Consider the following 18,403-nt stretch of genomic DNA (forward strand, 5'->3'; position numbering starts at 1 on the left):
GCACGAGAGCAAACGTTGAGTGGATTAGAATCCACTGGTGGCAGCAACAACCCTAGAGATAGGGAGAGGTCTTATGACCATAAAAACCTAAATAAGATTTCCCTCCCTACGAGAGTGGGGATGACATCCTCAAATTGATAACTGCTTTGAAGAGGGCCTGCAAATTACAGCAGGTACCCCAAAGTCAGTGGGCAGCAATCTTATGGCTTTCCTTTTCAGATAAAGGGAGAGGCAAGCTCCTCGCAGTTAGTGATGAGGATGCTAACAACTACACTGTCCTGAAGAGTGCTCTGATAGATTGGTTTGGCTTAACCACTTGTGGGACACCCCCACCCCGCGCCGCACGGCCACCAGCTGCTGCGTGTGCCCCATTGCCTGCCTAACTGCCTCGCCGCCGGCCTCGCTGCCGCCTTGGTCGCTCCCCATTTGTTTTCGCCATTTGTTTTGCCCTCCATTTGTGCTTGTATTTTTTGTGCCGTGTTATCGTTTCTCTTCCTGTTTTCGTCATTTGTTTTGCCCTCCATTTGTGCTTGTATTTTTTGTGCCGTGTTATCGTTTTCCTTCCTGTTGTCGCCATTTATTTTGCCCTCCATTTGTGCCTGTTTCATTTATTGTATTCTCTGTGCCGTGTTTACAGTTTCCTTCCTGTTTGCCCGCCTACCTCGCCGCCCTCCGCTCTCCCTCCCCGCTTCCCGCCACCGCCATTTGCCCCGCCCCTTTTCTCTTCTGTTCCCTCCCCGCTCCCGCCTCCCAGCTGCTCCGCCCACCCGCGCACTTCGCCTTATATGGCGACCGTGCGAACGCGCAGCGGTCACGCGCAGCGGGCGCGCCGATTGTGCGCCGAAGGCGTGCCAAAGGTAAGCCCGTCTGCGCCCGTCCGCGACCGGATCGCGACCAGCGCCAGGACCCCTGGCCCACGAAGACCCCGACCTACCCGCCTGACGTACTCCGCCGCCACCCTCATCGCACTCAACACCGGCCGACTCCCAGAATGCCACCAAGCCACACCGCGACGCACCCACGGACCTTTCAGCTGCCACGCCTGCAAATTCACCTGCATCCGGACCTGCCTCGCACCAGCACCCGCCAAGTCGAACACCAGCAGCACCCACCTCAAGTGCATCCTGCTCAACACCCGCTCCGTCCACAGACACGCCATCGAACTCTGGAACCTCCTAGACGCCACAGCCCCTGACGTTGCCTTCCTCACGGAGACCTGGATGAACGCCTCTTCAGCTCCCGACATCGCCATCCCAGAGGGCTACAAGATCGTCCGGAGGGACCGCAACGCCAACCAGATGGGAGGAGGCATCGCCATCATCCACAGGAACACCATCCGTCTCACGACCAGCACCGACAACACCCTGACCAGCGCCGAACACCTGCATTTCCAGATCCACACCAACCCGAACACCACCCTCAGAGGCACCCTGATCTACCGACCCCCGGGACCACGCACCCAATTCAGCGAGGACATCGCCGACTTCGTCAGCCCGCATGCCCTCCCCTCTGCTGACTACATCCTCCTGGGGGACCTCAACTTCCATCTGGAGAACAACAACGACCGCAACACCAGCACCCTGCTCGACAACCTCGCCAATCTTGGACTCAAGCAGCTGGTGTCCACCCCAACCCACCTCGCCGGACACACACTCGACGCAGTCTTCTCCTCCAGCACAGACATCGACTTCAGCCACGCCACAGAGCTTCAATGGACGGACCACAGCTGCGTCCACTTCACCTTCAAGAGAACGACGACCCACCACCACCAGCAACAGGCCGCCCGCAGAAGCTGGAACAAGATCACAGCAGACCAGTTCGCCACCTCCCTGAGCCAGCACCCTCCTGCCAGCTCAGAGAACCCCAGCCAGGCCGCCGACAACCTTACGAAGTGGATCAGCATCTGCGCGGACGAGCTCGCCCCGCTGAGGACCCCGCCCAGCAGACCCGGCAGCAAGAAAGCCCCGTGGTTCACCGACGAACTCAAGAGCTCCAAGAAGAACTGCCGAGCCCTCGAGAAAGTCTGGAGAAGGGAACCTACACCAGACAACAGGACCACCCTCAAGCTGGCCACTCGGAAGCACCACCAGCTGATCCGCGCCGCCAAGAAAACTGCATTCAAGGACCGGCTGGACAACAACGCACACAACAGCAAGGAACTCTTCAACATCGTGAAAGAGCTATCCAACCCCAGCGCAGGAAACAACGACATCACCCCATCGCAAGACCTCTGCAACTCCCTCGCTTCATACTTCCACAACAAGATCGCGGACATACACAACAGCTTCAACAACCAACCAACGCACACCATGACCGAACAACCACCCCCCACCACCACCCTCCATGCCTGGACCCCGATCAGCACCGAAGACACCATCCGCACGATGAACTCCATCCACTCCGGATCACCGACCGACCCCTGCCCTCACCACATCTTCAACAAGGCCGACGCTGTCATCGCACCCCACCTGCGAGACATCATCAACACATCCTTCGACACCGCCACCTTCCCTGAGAGCTGGAAGCACGCCGAACTCAGCGCTCTACTCAAGAAACCAACAGCGGACCCCACCGAACTCAAGAACTACCGCCCCATCTCGCTCCTCCCGTTTCCAGCCAAAGTCATCGAGAAGACCGTCAACAAGCAGATGGCCGCCTTCCTCGAGACGAATGAATCCCTCGACCCCTCACAGTCCGGCTTCCGAGCCAATCACAGCACCGAGACCGCCCTCATCGCCGCCACCGATGACATCCGAGCCCTGATGGACAACGGAGAAACAGCGGCCCTCATCCTCCTAGACCTCTCCGCGGCATTCGACACTGTCTGCCACCGCACCCTAGTACAGCGCCTCAGCAACGTCGGAATCCAGGACAAGGCGCTGGAATGGATCATCTCCTTACTCGACGGAAGAACACAGAGAGTCCGCCTACCACCGTACAAGTCAGAGGCCTCCGAAGTCATCTGCGGCGTCCCTCAAGGATCCTCTCTGAGCCCCACCCTCTTCAACGTCTACATGAGCCCCCTTGCGGCCATCGCACGCCAACACAACCTCAGCATAATCTCCTACGCCGACGACACCCAGCTGATCCTCTCCCTGACCAACGACCCCGCCACCGCCAGAACCAACCTGCACGAAGGGATGAAAGAGGTAGCCGAGTGGATGATGACCAGCCGCCTGAAACTGAACTCTGACAAGACGGAGGTCCTCATCCTGGGCTCTTCACCCTCCGCCTGGGACGTCTCCTGGTGGCCTCCCGCCCTGGGCACCGCACCCAAACCGACAGACCATGCACGCAACCTGGGCTTCATCCTGGACTCCTCCCTCTCCATGACCAGGCAAGTCAACAACGTCTCCTCGGCGTGCTTCAACATCCTACGCATGCTACGGAAGATCTTCTGGTGGATCCCCACCGAGACCAGGAAGACCGTCACCCAGGCCCTCGTCACTAGCCGACTGGACTACGGCAACGCCCTCAACGCCGGTGTAGGAAGGTACATCCTGACTATGGTTGCCCCCAACTTTTTGCCCTGTGTTTTAGCTGGTTTTGGACATAGTCGACCTGGGACCCTGCCAATCAGGACCCCAGGCCTACTGCTCTCTCTTTAAAATGGATTCCATGTACCCTAGGTACATTTCCAATTGGTACTGGGCCACCCTATCAGACCCTGTAACTCAGGGCATGGGTGTACCCAGGGCTGCCAGGGGCTGCAGCATGTATTATGCCACCCCTGGCTGGCCTCCTAAATTTGACACAACTGGCTGCATGACAGCTGGGGCAAAGTCGTGTAATCACCCTTTGCTGTAGGTGTAGTATACCTATACCTAACCCTAAAATGGACACACGGATTCCTATCAGTCACTCCTATGGCAGGCCTTGACAATCCTGAAGGCAGAGTGCTTGGAATTGTATGAGATGGCGCTCTGGCATGAGCTGAGCCCGTCTGCAGCTTGCGGAACCAAGTCCTAATAGCTGTTCCATGATATCGCATACCATATACTCTTAAGTGCATTATAATCCTCGCGGTTAAATGCCAACTTTGGTATTGCTTTATCAAAACATGTCAAGTAAGGTGTCATACGAATTGGAATACTAACCCCTCGCCAATTCTGGTGACGGGGTTAGCATTCCACCCTTCTAGAGGGACACGGCATGTATGTAACTGTGAACCCCGGTTAAAGTTAACTAAAGCCTCAGCTCCACAAAATGGATGCTGCCACCACAGACACGAGTCTGACCTCCTGCTGCTGGGAGTCCTTCCAGCGAGGGAGGCTTGGACAAAGGGTTTCCTGTCCGGGGCGGTGCTAGCACCATCCCAGACATGGTTTTGTGTATCCTGGGTAGGCAGGGCTTTACAGGAAGGTGACAGCTGAGTGGCACCCCGGTGCTCACTACGCATAGGCCGGTCTGAACCAGTTCCAGGGGCACACCAGCCCCTAGCCTGGGGAAGTCCGGCATGGCAGAGGGGTGTAACCACCCCCTCCTAGTCCCACCCATAGGCAGGACCTAGTCACCGGGTCAGCCCCCTTTTTTAGTATAAAGATGGGAGCGGGCCCCCTGTTCAAATTAGATCATCTTTGGAATCAAGACACGACTTTCTGCGAAAGGACTTCAAGATTTCTTCCTCAAGATTCTCCCTTGTGGCTAAGGAGTAGTCACCCTGCATCCGCAGGCACCATCCTAAAGAACACTGCGGTCTGCTGCAAGTCCTTCATCACGAATCCGACGACCCAGCTCGACGAGACCCGGCTTCCCTGGCACCTCTGACCTCTACTCACCTCTACAGCCAAGCTGAGAACCGTGAGTGCGACGAGACCTCGAGGGACCGACGATCGCCAAGACTGCACGACATCTTTGCAACAAGCCCACCGTGTCCTCCACGGGTGAGTGCTTTGGGATCCGAGAAGCCCCGACCCTGCGCAGCTCCAGCACCCAAGGTCAGCCTCCCTGCATCTCCACGATCTGCGTGGGGCCCTTCTGCTGTTTGCTGTGCACCGCGTTGTTTGGCTACTAGCCGGCTGGCTTGTGGCCTTCTGAACGACGCCCGACGACATCACTGCCGCTGGTCTGGTTGCTCCAGACTGGCCCTTGCTTCCTTCTTCAAGAGAGGCACCCCGGACCCTCCTGGTCCACTCCAGACGCCATTTTAGGTCCACCGCGTGGGCTTGAATTTGCCAAGGCTTTGTTGCCCAATCTTGGGTCCAGCGACGCCGACAGCTTCTATCTTCGTGGGACAGCTCGATCCTCCTTCCTGGTCGCCGACAACACCTCCTGGTCCGTGAGATCTCCGAGCCCAGCGTCACCCACACGCCTTGTCGAGGTGGCTACCATCCGGTGCCCTCCTGGTGCCCACTGACTACTGGCTAGTAGTCTCGAACTTGGTCCCCTCTGCTTTCAGGTGTCATCTTCCATCGATCCAGGCTTGGATCCACCGAACTTTCTTCACTGGTCGCCTGCCAGCAACTTCTTTCTTCCAGGCTCCTGGTCCGGCAACGAGGATTCCCGACGTCTTTTGAGTCCTATGCAGCTGCAGCCCCTGGGCTAGGTAACTTCGGCATTTCGGTGCCCCAGCATAGCCTCACTATCCAAGGGTCAGGATCCACTTTCGTTTTCTCCCTACCAGGTCGGGTTCGCCCGAGAACACTAACGTTGCAATTTCTAGCTACCATAGACTTTGTCCCGCATCTCGCGTGAGAGTGCACACACTGCACCCGAGTCCCCTGGGTCTCCTAGAAGTAATCTAACGATTCTATAGTCAAGTCCTAGCGATTCCAAAGGCTATTAGTACTGTACTTACCTGCTAGTAATTTCGCATTCCACTTTTCAAGTATATGGTTTTCCGTGCCCCTCGGGCATTTGTATATACTGTGCTAACTTAAGTATTTTTGTAAGAGTTTTGGGTTGTGCTTAGTACCCTGTCCTCATAAAGAGTACAGGGCTGTTGTGATTCTTAATAAATAACTGTTTATTTTCATAACACTTGTGTGGTGTCCTTTCACTTGGTGTTCAAGGGGTATATGTGGTATAACAGCTGGCTTAACACGCCCTCTCGAGTCTTTAGCCTTAGACTGCTCGTATCCACGCTACTAGGATAGCTGGTCTATAAGGTTGACTTACAACCAATCATCAATAAGGGTTGCTGGACTGATACATAGTGTTCACTAGAACAGTGAGCACTGCATATCAGGCCACCTTCTCACATTGGTGAGCAGCGGTTGGGATTTGAGCTTGCTGTTGTTTTACCACACGTATCCTAAGAATATCTTGTTGAAAGATCACATAAGTACTGTTAGTACATATAACCAAGCTTAGAATACTCTGAGTTCTACTGAACCAGCTGTTGCAGCTCCTCAAGGCCTAGCACACCTTGGCTGCAACTCTTAGCAAGGGATCAGTAGATAAACACATAGTGTAGGTAGGTGCATCACTTACACCACACTAGAATCAGCATGTCAGACAAAGGAGGAAACTCTGAGTATCCCCTTGTGTCAGTGGATCCTCCACAGGTCCTTACTTCAAAATATGCTGCTCTTAGCTTCCATGAGATGAGACAAGTGTGTACTCTCAGGAAACTAAAACAGGGGTCTAACCCCACCACTTCCTTTCTGATTGGTCTCTTAGAGGCTTATGATGCCAGTAGGGCTGGTAACCCAGACCCTTCTAATCCAGAAGGAAGTTTGCCCTCCTTACAGGGACCCTTTGATAGCCAGGAACATCCCCTCCAGGAAGCAGATGATGCTGAGGATGAGGATGAGGACCAGTTGTCAGGGGATGAGGCAGATAAGGGACAGGTAGAAGTCAGCAGACTAACCAGGTCCAACTTAAGCAGACATGAGATTGGTACTAGGGGACCCCTGGGCCCACTCTCAGGTCAGCTTAACATTGGGAATGGACGAGTTAGGTCTCTATCAAGAGGCTCTAACAGATCCTTTCGAACCAATGGCTCTCTCAACTCTTCTCACAGAGGAATGTCTTCCCCTAAGAGGAGAGTGTATGAAGCTGAAGAAAGGGCAGTCAAACTGAGGATTGAAAGGGAAGAACTTGCCCTGGCCAAAGAGAGACTTTCCCTTGCTAGAGAGCAAGAATTATGTGGGCTACAGCCCACTGGTGGCAGCAATAAACCTAGCAATAGGGAAAGGAGTTTTGATACAAAGCACCTGAATAAGATAGTGCCCCCCTTTAAAGAAGGAGATGACATCCACAAATGGATTACTGCTTTGGAGAGAGCCTGCACTGTGCAGGGTGTTCCCCAAAGTAAGTGGGCAGCTATCTTGTGGCTCTCCTTTGATGGTAAAGGTAGAGATAAGCTCCTCACCACAAGGGTGGAGGATGCTAACAATTACCAAATCTTGAAGAACACACTGGTTGATGGGTTTGGTTTAACCACTGAACAATACAGGATGCTGTTCAGAGACACCCAGAAAACTCAGTCTCAAGATTGGACTGACTTTGTTGATTGTGCCACTAAGGCTTTTGAAGGCTGGCTACTGGGTAGTAAGGTTACTGATTTTAAAGGATTGTATAATCTAATTATGAGGGAGCAAATCTTAAATAATTGTCAGAACCAGCTATTACATCAGCACCTGGTAGACTCTGAGTTGACCTCTCCACAGGAATTGGGTAAGAGGGCAGACAAATGGGTCAGAACCAGGGTTAGGCCTAAAAACCAGGGTGGTGACCAGAAAAAGGAATCAACCAAGCCTCAAGAGAAGGGTGGGGTTAAATCCACAGAGAAGACTTCCCAAGGGCCCCAAAACTCCAACAAGGGTGGTGGGTCCCAGAACACTCCTTCAGAACAGAAGAAACCTTATTGCCATACCTGTAAACAGGTGGGTCATTACAAAAGTGATGCCAGTTGCCCTAAAAATGGTAATAAGGGAAATATACCCCCAGGTAATACTCCTAAACCTCCTGTTACCACTAGTGGTAATCCCCCAGGTGGTGGGAGTGCCCCCAAGAATGTGGTGGGCATTACTTTGGGCAGTCAGGAGGACTATGGCCTAGCCAGGTTCCCTGACCACACTCTTGTCTGTGAGACTGGCATGGGGTTTGCCAACTTCACTACTGGACCCCACATTTTGGGAAAGTATAGACAAGAAGTTTTAGTGAATGGTCAGAAAGTTGAGGCATTCAGAGACACAGGGGCCAGCCTCACCATGGTGAGTGACCATCTGGTCCCCTCTGCTCAACTGACCCCTGATTTTACTTATCAGGTGACAGACATTCATGGAATGAAGAGAAGGCATCCCATGGCAGTAGTCAAGCTCAGCTGGGGTAATGTCACAGGGCCCATGAGAGTGGCAGTGACAGATAACCTACCTGTAGATTGCTTACTGGGGAATGACCTGGAACTCTCAGCATGGGCTGAGGTGGAACAAGAAACTCATTCCAGAATGATAGGCCTATCCAGACAGGTTAGTGGGGCAGTAATAGCTACAGCCCCAGTCCAAGCACCATTCCTCCCTGAAAAGGTTGGAAGGGCAGTGGTAGCCACTGCCCAGGCTCAGACAGACTTTCCAGAACAGGATAGGAGGGCTGTGACAGTCACAGCCCAAACACAAACTGAGTGCCCTCCTGAAAAGGTTGGCAAGGTTGAAATGGTCTCAGCCTCTACTCAAACAGATAGTGAGGTTGTGAAGCCTGAGACAATGGATCACTCCACTCAAACAGAGAGCATTGAGGAGGAAGAAGAGTCTTCCCCCTCCCAGACACTAGGTGAGAGCCAGCCTCCTCAGGGAACTGACTCTACCCCTGTTGAAGGAACTGCCCCAGAGGTAGTCAGGCCTAGCCTGGCAGAGCCCCTGATGGTAGTGGACCCTTCCCAGGTGGGACCCAGTCTGGAGCAGGTAACCTGCACCTCTCTACCCTGCCTCAGTCAGCCCAGGGCTGAAGAGATCAGGGAGGCCAGTGGTGGACCCCAAAGGGCCCCCTGTCCAAAAGAACCCCTTAATCAGCAGATTAGGATCACTGAAGCTGGTAAACCTAGCCAAGTGAAAATAGAACAGACTCCTGAGGGATCCCCCTTAAAAGTAGTTAGGGAACTCCCACAGCTGGACACTGTTGGGCACAGCCAAACACGGGGCCTAAAAACCCCAGACCTGACCTGTCCCTCCAGTAAGCCAAACAGAGGGACTCAGCCTCCAGCTTTAGGTAGCCAGAGGCTGACCCTGAGAGCTCAGTGCATCTCAGCTAAAGAAAGAAAGGCACACATGATGGATGGTGATAGGAGGAAGTTGAGCCCAAAGGTAGAGGAGCCTCACTTCAGTACTCCATCCCAGCATCAGCCTTCTTCTTTCCCAAGACACACCAGAGACAGAGATTCCCTATGGTGGAGACCCTCAGATACCCTTAGGGTGAGGGGTTGCCTAGTGGACCATGACACAGGGGGAAACCAAGCCAGAGCTGGTCCTTCCTTATATGGCCACTTAGGTAATAGAGGCTTACCTGGACAAGGATAGCCTTATCTCCTTTCGTTTGGGGGGGGGGGTTGTGTAGGAAGGTACATCCTGACTATGGTTGCCCCCAACTTTTTGCCCTGTGTTTTAGCTGGTTTTGGACATAGTCGACCTGGGACCCTGCCAATTAGGACCCCAGGCCTACTGCTCTCTCTTTAAAATGGATTCCATGTACCCTAGGTACATTTCCAATTGGTACTGGGCCACCCTATCAGACCCTGTAACTCAGGGCATGGGTGTACCCAGGGCTGCCAGGGGCTGCAGCATGTATTATGCCACCCCTGGCTGGCCTCCTAAATTTGACACAACTGGCTGCATGACAGCTGGGGCAAAGTCGTGTAATCACCCTTTGCTGTAGGTGTAGTATACCTATACCTAACCCTAAAATGGACACACGGATTCCTATCAGTCACTCCTATGGCAGGCCTTGACAATCCTGAAGGCAGAGTGCTTGGAATCGTGTGAGATGGCGCTCTGGCATGAGCTGAGCCCGTCTGCAGCTTGCGGAACCAAGTCCTAATAGCTGTTCCATGATATCGCATACCATATACTCTTAAGTGCATTATAATCCTCGCGGTTAAATGCCAACTTTGGTATTGCTTTATCAAAACATGTCAAGTAAGGTGTCATACGAATTGGAATACTAACCCCTCGCCAATTCTGGCGACGGGGTTAGCATTCCACCCTTCTAGAGGGACACGACATGTATGTAACTGTGAACCCCGGTTAAAGTTAACTAAAGCCTCAGCTCCACAAAATGGATGCTGCCACCACAGACACGAGTCTGACCTCCTGCTGCTGGGAGTCCTTCCAGCGAGGGAGGCTTGGACAAAGGGTTTCCTGTCCGGGGCGGTGCTAGCACCATCCCAGACATGGTTTTGTGTATCCTGGGTAGGCAGGGCTTTACAGGAAGGTGACTGCTGAGTGGCACCCCGGTGCTCACTACGCATAGGCCGGTCTGAACCAGTTCCAGGGGCACACCAGCCCCTGGCCTGGGGAAGTCCGGCATGGCAGAAGGGTGTAACCACCCCCCTCCTAGTCCCACCCATAGGCAGGACCTAGTCACCGGGTCAGCCCCCTTTTTTAGTATAAAGATGGGAGCGGGCCCCCTGTTCAAATTAGATCATCTTTGGAATCAAGACACGACTTTCTGCGAAAGGACTTCAAGATTTCTTCCTCAAGATTCTCCCTTGTGGCTAAGGAGTAGTCACCCTGCATCCGCAGGCACCATCCTAAAGAACACTGCGGTCTGCTGCAAGTCCTTCATCACGAATCCGACGGCCCAGCTCGACGAGACCCGGCTTCCCTGGCACCTCTGACCTCTACTCACCTCTACAGCCAAGCTGAGAACCGTGAGTGCGACGAGACCTCGAGGGACCGACGATCGCCAAGACTGCACGACATCTTTGCAACAAGCCCACCGTGTCCTCCACGGGTGAGTGCTTTGGGGTCCGAGAAGCCCCGACCCTGCGCAGCTCCAGCACCCAAGGTCAGCCTCCCTGCATCTCCACGATCTGCGTGGGGCCCTTCTGCTGTTTGCTGTGCACCGCGTTGTTTGGCTACTAGCCGGCTGGCTTGTGGCCTTCTGAACGACGCCCGACGACATCACTGCCGCTGGTCTGGTTGCTCCAGACTGGCCCTTGCTTCCTTCTTCAAGAGAGGCACCCCGGACCCTCCTGGTCCACTCCAGACGCCATTTTAGGTCCACCGCGTGGGCTTGAATTTGCCAAGGCTTTGTTGCCCAATCTTGGGTCCAGCGACGCCGACAGCTTCTATCTTCGTGGGACAGCTCGATCCTCCTTCCTGGTCGCCGACAACGCCTCCTGGTCCGTGACATCTCCGAGCCCAGCGTCACCCACACGCCTTGTCGAGGTGGCTACCATCCGGTGCCCTCCTGGTGCCCACTGACTACTGGCTAGTAGTCTCGAACTTGGTCCACTCTGCTTTCAGGTGTCATCTTCCATCGATCCAGGCTTGGATCCACCGAACTTTCTTCACTGGTCGCCTGCCAGCAACTTCTTTCTTCCAGGCTCCTGGTCCGGCAACGAGGATTCCCGACGTCTTTTGAGTCCTATGCAGCTGCAGCCCCTGGGCTAGGTAACTTCGGCATTTCGGTGCCCCAGCATAGCCTCACTATCCAAGGGTCAGGATCCACTTTCGTTTTCTCCCTACCAGGTCGGGTTCGCCCGAGAACACTAACTTTGCAATTTCTAGCTACCATAGACTTTGTCCCGCATCTCGCGTGAGAGTGCACACACTGCACCGAGTCCCCTGGGTCTCCTAGAAGTAATCTAACGATTCTATAGTCAAGTCCTAGCGATTCCAAAGGCTATTAGTACTGTACTTACCTGCTAGTAATTTCGCATTCCACTTTTCAAGTATATGGTTTTCCGTGCCCCTCGGGCATTTGTATATACTGTGCTAACTTAAGTATTTTTGTAAGAGTTTTGGGTTGTGCTTAGTACCCTGTCCTCATAAAGAGTACAGGGCTGTTGTGATTCTTAATAAATAACTGTTTATTTTCATAACACTTGTGTGGTGTCCTTTCACTTGGTGTTCAAGGGGTATATGTGGTATAACAGCTGGCTTAACACGCCCTCTCGAGTCTTTAGCCTTAGACTGCTCATATCCACGCTACTAGGATAGCTGGTCTATAAGGTTGACTTACAACCAATCATCAATAAGGGTTGCTGGACTGATACATAGTGTTCACTAGAACAGTGAGCACTGCATATCAGGCCACCTTCTCACAGCCGGTACCACCGCCAAGCTCCAGAAGAGACTCCAGCGGATCCAGAACGCCTCAGCCAGACTCATCCTCGACATCCCACGAACCAGCCACATCTCCGGACATCTGAGAGACCTTCACTGGCTCCCCGTCAACAAAAGAATCACCTTCCGCCTCCTCACCCACGCACACAAAGCCCTACACGACCAAGGCCCGAGCTACCTCAACAGCTGGATCAACTTCTACGCTCCCAAACGCCACCTCCGATCAGCCAACCACGCCCTCGCCGCCGTCCCCCGCATCCGAAGAGCGACTACAGGAGGAAGGTCCTTCTCCTACCTGGCCGCCAAGACCTGGAACTCCCTCCCGACCGACCTGCGCCTGACCCAAGACCACCTCTCCTTCAGGAAGAAGCTGAAGACCTGGCTGTTCGAGCAGTAGCGGCACCCCCCCTCCCCCAGCGCCTTGAGACCCTACGGGTATGTAGCGCGCTCTATAAGTGTCATTGATTGATTGATTGATTGAGCAGTATAAGTTGCTGTTCAGAGACACCCAGAAGACACAGACTCAGGACTGGACTGACTTTGTAGATTGTGCTACTAAGGCTCTGGAGGGCTGGTTGTTGGGCAGTAAAGTTAAAGACTATACAGGATTGTGTAATTTGATCATGAGAGAACAAATAATTAACAACTGTCAAAACCAGTTATTGCATCAACACTTGATTGACTCTGATCTGACCTCGCCCCAAGAATTGGGAAAGAAGGCAGACAAATGGGTCAGAACCAGGGTGAAGCAGAAAGTCCAGATCCAAGGTGATGATCAGAAGAAGCAAGACCAAAAGGGTGGGGAGAAAGCAAAAGACCAGAAGTCTTCGCCAGGTCACCCAAAAAGCTTCTAATGAGGGGGGTCTAAGAAATCCAAGAAGAAAGAAGGTCCAAAGAAACCCTGGTGCAATTTTTGTAAAAGTAATACTCACTGGACCAGTGATTACACCAAGAAGGAGGCAGCTCCAGCCACCATTGCCCCTAAGGCAACCCCTCCCCCTGGTACAGCTAATAGTGATGGTTCTCAACAGAAGGGTGTAGTAGGGTTAACCCTGGGAACTGAGATGGATTCTGGCCTAGTCAGAATACCAACTCAAGCTGTTCTTGTCTGTGATGTGGACATGGCTATGTCCTCTACTGTGAGCCTCAGTAACTTGGGCAAGTACAGACAGACTCCTTTAATTAACAATAACGTGGCTCAGGCCTACAGGGACACATATGCCAATTTCACCATGGTGACACCTAACTTTGTGGAGCCTGGCAGATAATACTAGGTGACAATTACCTATTGACCAATGCAAGCAATGTCACTACCACCCATAGTATGGCAATTGTTAATTTCTCCTGGGGAGGGGTAACTGGCCTCAAAAGAGTTGTTGTAAGTTCAGACCTCCCTGTAGAATGTTTGTTGGGCAATGATCTGGAATCTTCAGTCTGGTCTGAAGTGGAGTATTGGACTCATGCAGAGATGTTAGGCATATCAGCACATGTCCTTGCTGTGACCAGGTCACAGGCCAAAAAGTGCAAAACTGAACAGGCCCTGGATCCTGAAATTATGGACCAGTTGCCTACCAAGAGAAAGAGCGGTAGGGTTAAGGCAGTGCCTTCCCCCTTGCCTCAGGATGAGGATCAGTCTTCCAAGGAAGCTGACTGTGAGACCCAAGAAGGAACTGTTCTAAAAGAGCTTGAGCCTGATCAGGTTGAGTTTCTTGGGACAGGGGGACCTTCAAGGGCAGATCTGAGGCAGGCGCAGTTGGACTGCCCCTCTCTTGAACCACTCAGACAGCAAGCTGCTGCTGAGGCTGATGGGAATGCTACAGGTACCCATAAAGTGCACTGGGATGAAGGACTCCTATACTCAGAGGCTAGAGACCCCAAGCCTGGTGCTTCCATGTGGTTGGTCATACCTTTGACATTTAGAGGCTTCCTTCTCACCTTAGCCCATGATATTCCCTTAGCAGGACATCTTGGCCAGAACAAGACTTGGGACAGGCTTGTCCCTCACTTTCACTGGCCTCACATGTCAGAAGATGCCGAAGAGTTTTGTCGCTCCTGTGTCACCTGCCAAGCCAGTGGCAAATCAGGTGGCACCACAAAGGCCCCCCTTATACCACTACCTATGGTCGGGGTCCCCTTTGAAAGAGTTGGGATAGACATTGTTGGACCAATGGATCCCCAAACAGCATCTGGGCACAGGTTTATTCTGGTGGTAGTGGATCATGCCACCAGATACCCAGAAGCTATTCCCTTAAGGACCACAACAGCACCTGTTATGGCAAGAGCCCTCCTGGGAGTTTTCTCATGAGTGGGCTTTCCGAAAGAGGTTTTCTCAGACAGAGGAGCAAACTTTATGTCTGGATATTTGACTGCTATGTGGAAAGAGTGTGGAGTGAAGTACAGGTTCACCACACCCTACCATCCACAGTGCAATGGGTTAGTTGAAAGATTCAACAAAACCTTAAAGGGCATGATCAAGGGTTTACCTGAAAAGCTTAGGCGAAGATGAGACATCCTTCTGCCCTGCCTTTTCTTTACTTATAGAGAGGTCCCACAGAAGGTGGTTGGCTACAGCCCTTTTGAACTTCTGTTTGGGTACCCTGTAAGAGGACCCCTTTGTCTGGTGAAGGAAGGATGGGAGTTACCTCTCAAAAAGCCTAAGCACAACATTGTGGACTATGTACTTGGTCTCCGCTCCAGGATGGCTGAGTACATGAAAAAGGCATCCAAAAACCTTGAGGCTAGCCAGGAACTGCAAAAGGCCTGGCATGACCAAAAGGCTGTGCTGACTGTTTACCAGCCAGGGCAGAAAGTGTGGGTGTTGGAGCCAATGGCCTCAGCAGCACTCCAAGACAAATGGTCTGGGCCCAACTCTATTGTTGAACAGAAGGGAGAGGTAACCTACTTGGTTGATCTTGGAACTCCCAGGAGCCCACCCAGGGTGCTTCATGTTAACAGACTGAAACCATATGCTGACAGGGCTGACATGGGCTTGCTCATGGCTATTAATGAAGGACAGGAGGAAGAGAGTGACCCTCTCCCACACCTGCTCTCTTAGAACCCTGATGATGGATCAGTTGATGGAGTAGTCTTGGCAGACAGCCTGACTGATCAGCAGCAGAGGGACTGCAGACAAGTTCTACAGGCCTACAGACATATGGTTTCGCTGACTCCAAGTCAGACTAGCTGGTACACCTATGAGGTGGATTCTGATGACAGTCTGCCTGTGAAGAGTAAGTTCTACAGGCAACCTGACCATGTCAGGGACTGTATCAGGACAGAGGTCTAAAAGATGTTGGAGTTGGGAGTTATTGAGCCCTCAGAGAGCCCTTGGGCCAGTCCTGTAGTCCTAGTGCCTAAACCTCACACCCAAGATGGTAAGAGAGAGATGAGGTTTTGTGTGGACTACAGAGGTCTCAATGCTGTCACTAGGGCAGATGCCCACCCAATACTCAGGGCAGATGAGCTCATTGACAGATTGGCTTCTGCCAAGTTTTTGAGCACATTTGACTTGACAGCTGGCTACTGGCAGATCAGACTAGCTGATGATGCAAAAGCCAAAACAGCATTTTTGACCCCAGGAGGTCATTATCAATTTGTGGTGATGCCCTTTGGCTTGAAGAATGCACCTGCCACTTTCCAAAGGTTGGAGAACCAAGTCCTCTCAGGTCTGGATGACTATTGTGCAGCTTATCTTGATGATATTGCTGTCTTTAGCTCCACTTGGGAGGATCACCCGATCCACCTGAAGAATGTTTTGAAGGCCCTGCAAAATGCAGGCCTAACTATCAAGGCCACTCAGTGCCAGATAGGGCAGAGTAAGGTTGTGTACCTGGGCCACCTTGTAGGTGGAGGTCAGGTTCAACCACTGGAAAGCAAGATCCAGACCATAAAGGACTGGACTCCTCTAACCACCCAGGCACAGGACAGAGCTTTCTTGGGCCTGTCTGGTTACTAAAGGAAGTTTGTTAAGAACTATGGGTCCATTGTGACACCACTTAATGAGTTAACCTCAAAGAAAATGCCAAAGAAGGTTCAGTGGACAGTAAGCTGTCAAAAGGCATTTGATGACCTGAAGCAGGCCATGTGCTCTGCACCTATTCTGAAAAGTCCAGATTACTCCAAAGAATTCATTGTCCAAACAGATGCTTCTGAGTTGGGTGTGGGAGCTGTTCTTTCACAATTGAATAAAGATGGTCAAGACCAGCCCATTGCTTTTATTAGCAGCAGAAGGCTGACCCCTAGAGAGAAACATTGGTCAGCAATTGAGAGGGAGGCCTTTGGTGTGGTTTGGGCCCTGGAAAAGCCGAGGCCATACTTGTTTGGCACTCACTTTAAGATTCAGACAGACCATAAGCCCCTCTTGTGGCTAAATCAGATGAAGGGTAAAAATCCCAAACTACTCAGGTGGGCCATTTCCAGACAGTGGAACATAGACCTGGAACTGACCGTGGCAATCCAGATGAACTCTCCAGATATTTCCACTTAGAACATGAAGACTCAACTGGTCAAGGTTAGTTTAATGTCCCTGCGTTTGGGTGTGTGTGTGGGGGGGGGGGGGTGTTGTGTAGGAGAGTAGGGTATGCTTCCTATGGTCACCCCCACCTTTTGCTGTGGTACTCTGGTTTTTCGACTTTAGTGTGGCTGTGGGCCTGCTAATCAGACCCATAGCCCAGCTGTTCTCTCTCTAAATTGATACCATGTACTTTAGGTACATACCTAATTGGGAATTAGGTCACCTTTGTGAGCCCCTGTATAGTGTACCATAGGTACCCAGGGCATGGGTGCATCCAAGGTCTACCAGGGGCTGCAGCACGTATTTTGCCACCCCTGGTTGGCCATCTAAAGTGACACCACAGGCTGATCACTCAGCTTGGGTAAGGTGGTGTAATCACCCCTTACTTAGATGTAGTATATCTATATCTACCTTATATATAGATACATAATAACCTATAAGTCACTCCTATAGCAGACCTGAACAATCCTGAAGGCAGAGTGCTTGGTTTTATGTGAGAGGGTGCTCTAGCATGAGCCGAGCCCTTCTGCAGCTTTCGGAACCATGTCCTTATAGCTGTTCTATGATATAGCCATACCATATACTCTTAAGTGCATTATAATCCTCACGGTTATTGCTAACTTTGAATTGGCTTTATCAAAACATGTCGTGTAAGGTGTCAAACACTTTGGAATACTACGCCCTCGCCAGTTCTGGTGACGGGAGTAGCATTCCACCCTTCTAGAGGGAGAAGACATGTAGTTACTGCTTTACCCGGTTAAAGTTAAACAGAGCCTCAGCATCACAAAATGGATGCTGCTGCCACAGACACAAGTCTGACCTCCTGCAGCTGGACGGAACTCCGGCAAAGGAGGCCTGGACAATAGGTTTCCTGTCGGGGGAGGTGCTAGCACCTCCCCAGACAGCCTGTAGTGTATTGGGGCAGGGTGGGTTCAATGGAAAGATGCTTTTCCAGACACAGCCTGGGGCACACAAGGTGCTCCATGCATAGCCCGGTTCAAACCAGTTGCTGGGGCACTCCAGCCCCAGCTCTGGCGCAAAACTGGACAAAGGGAAAGGGGTGTATCCACCCCCTTCCTAGGTTCCACCCATAGGAGGGACCTAGCAGGTAATCCAGCCCCTTAGTTTAGTATAAAGATAGGAGCTGTGTCTAGAGACTTTAGATTATCCTGGAAAGAAACTATGAAACAAAACTCTTGGACCTTCGACGTTCCATATCGACTGGAAGATTGAAGACATCTCCCTTGTGGTCAAGGAGTGACCACCCTGTGCAAGCAGGCACCACCAGTAACTTGCCAGTTTGCTTTGTCGACGCTCCTGCTGGAACCCGAAGACTCAGTGACTCAGGAACTGGACTTCCAGACTTCTCTGACTCCGATCCACATTCACAGCAAAGCTGAGACCCGTGGCAGATACAAGAGACGTGGGACCGGACACCCTGGACTACCTACACTTTGCTAACAGTGCAACGACCAAGGCACCCTTGAAGTTGTGCATTGGGGTTTGAGAATCCCCAGACCAGAGTGCCATTTGCAGCGAAGCTCAACCCTTCACACTCCACGAGTGTCGCCTGGGGCCTGCTGTTGCATTTCTGCTTGACACATCTTCCCGGATGCTAGCCCGCTGGCTAGTTAGCCCTCTGAAGACTTCTTTGTGGAACTAC

Source organism: Lissotriton vulgaris, chromosome 8, assembly GCF_964263255.1.
Source record: "Lissotriton vulgaris chromosome 8, aLisVul1.2, whole genome shotgun sequence".
Taxonomy (NCBI): Eukaryota; Metazoa; Chordata; class Amphibia; order Caudata; family Salamandridae; genus Lissotriton; species Lissotriton vulgaris.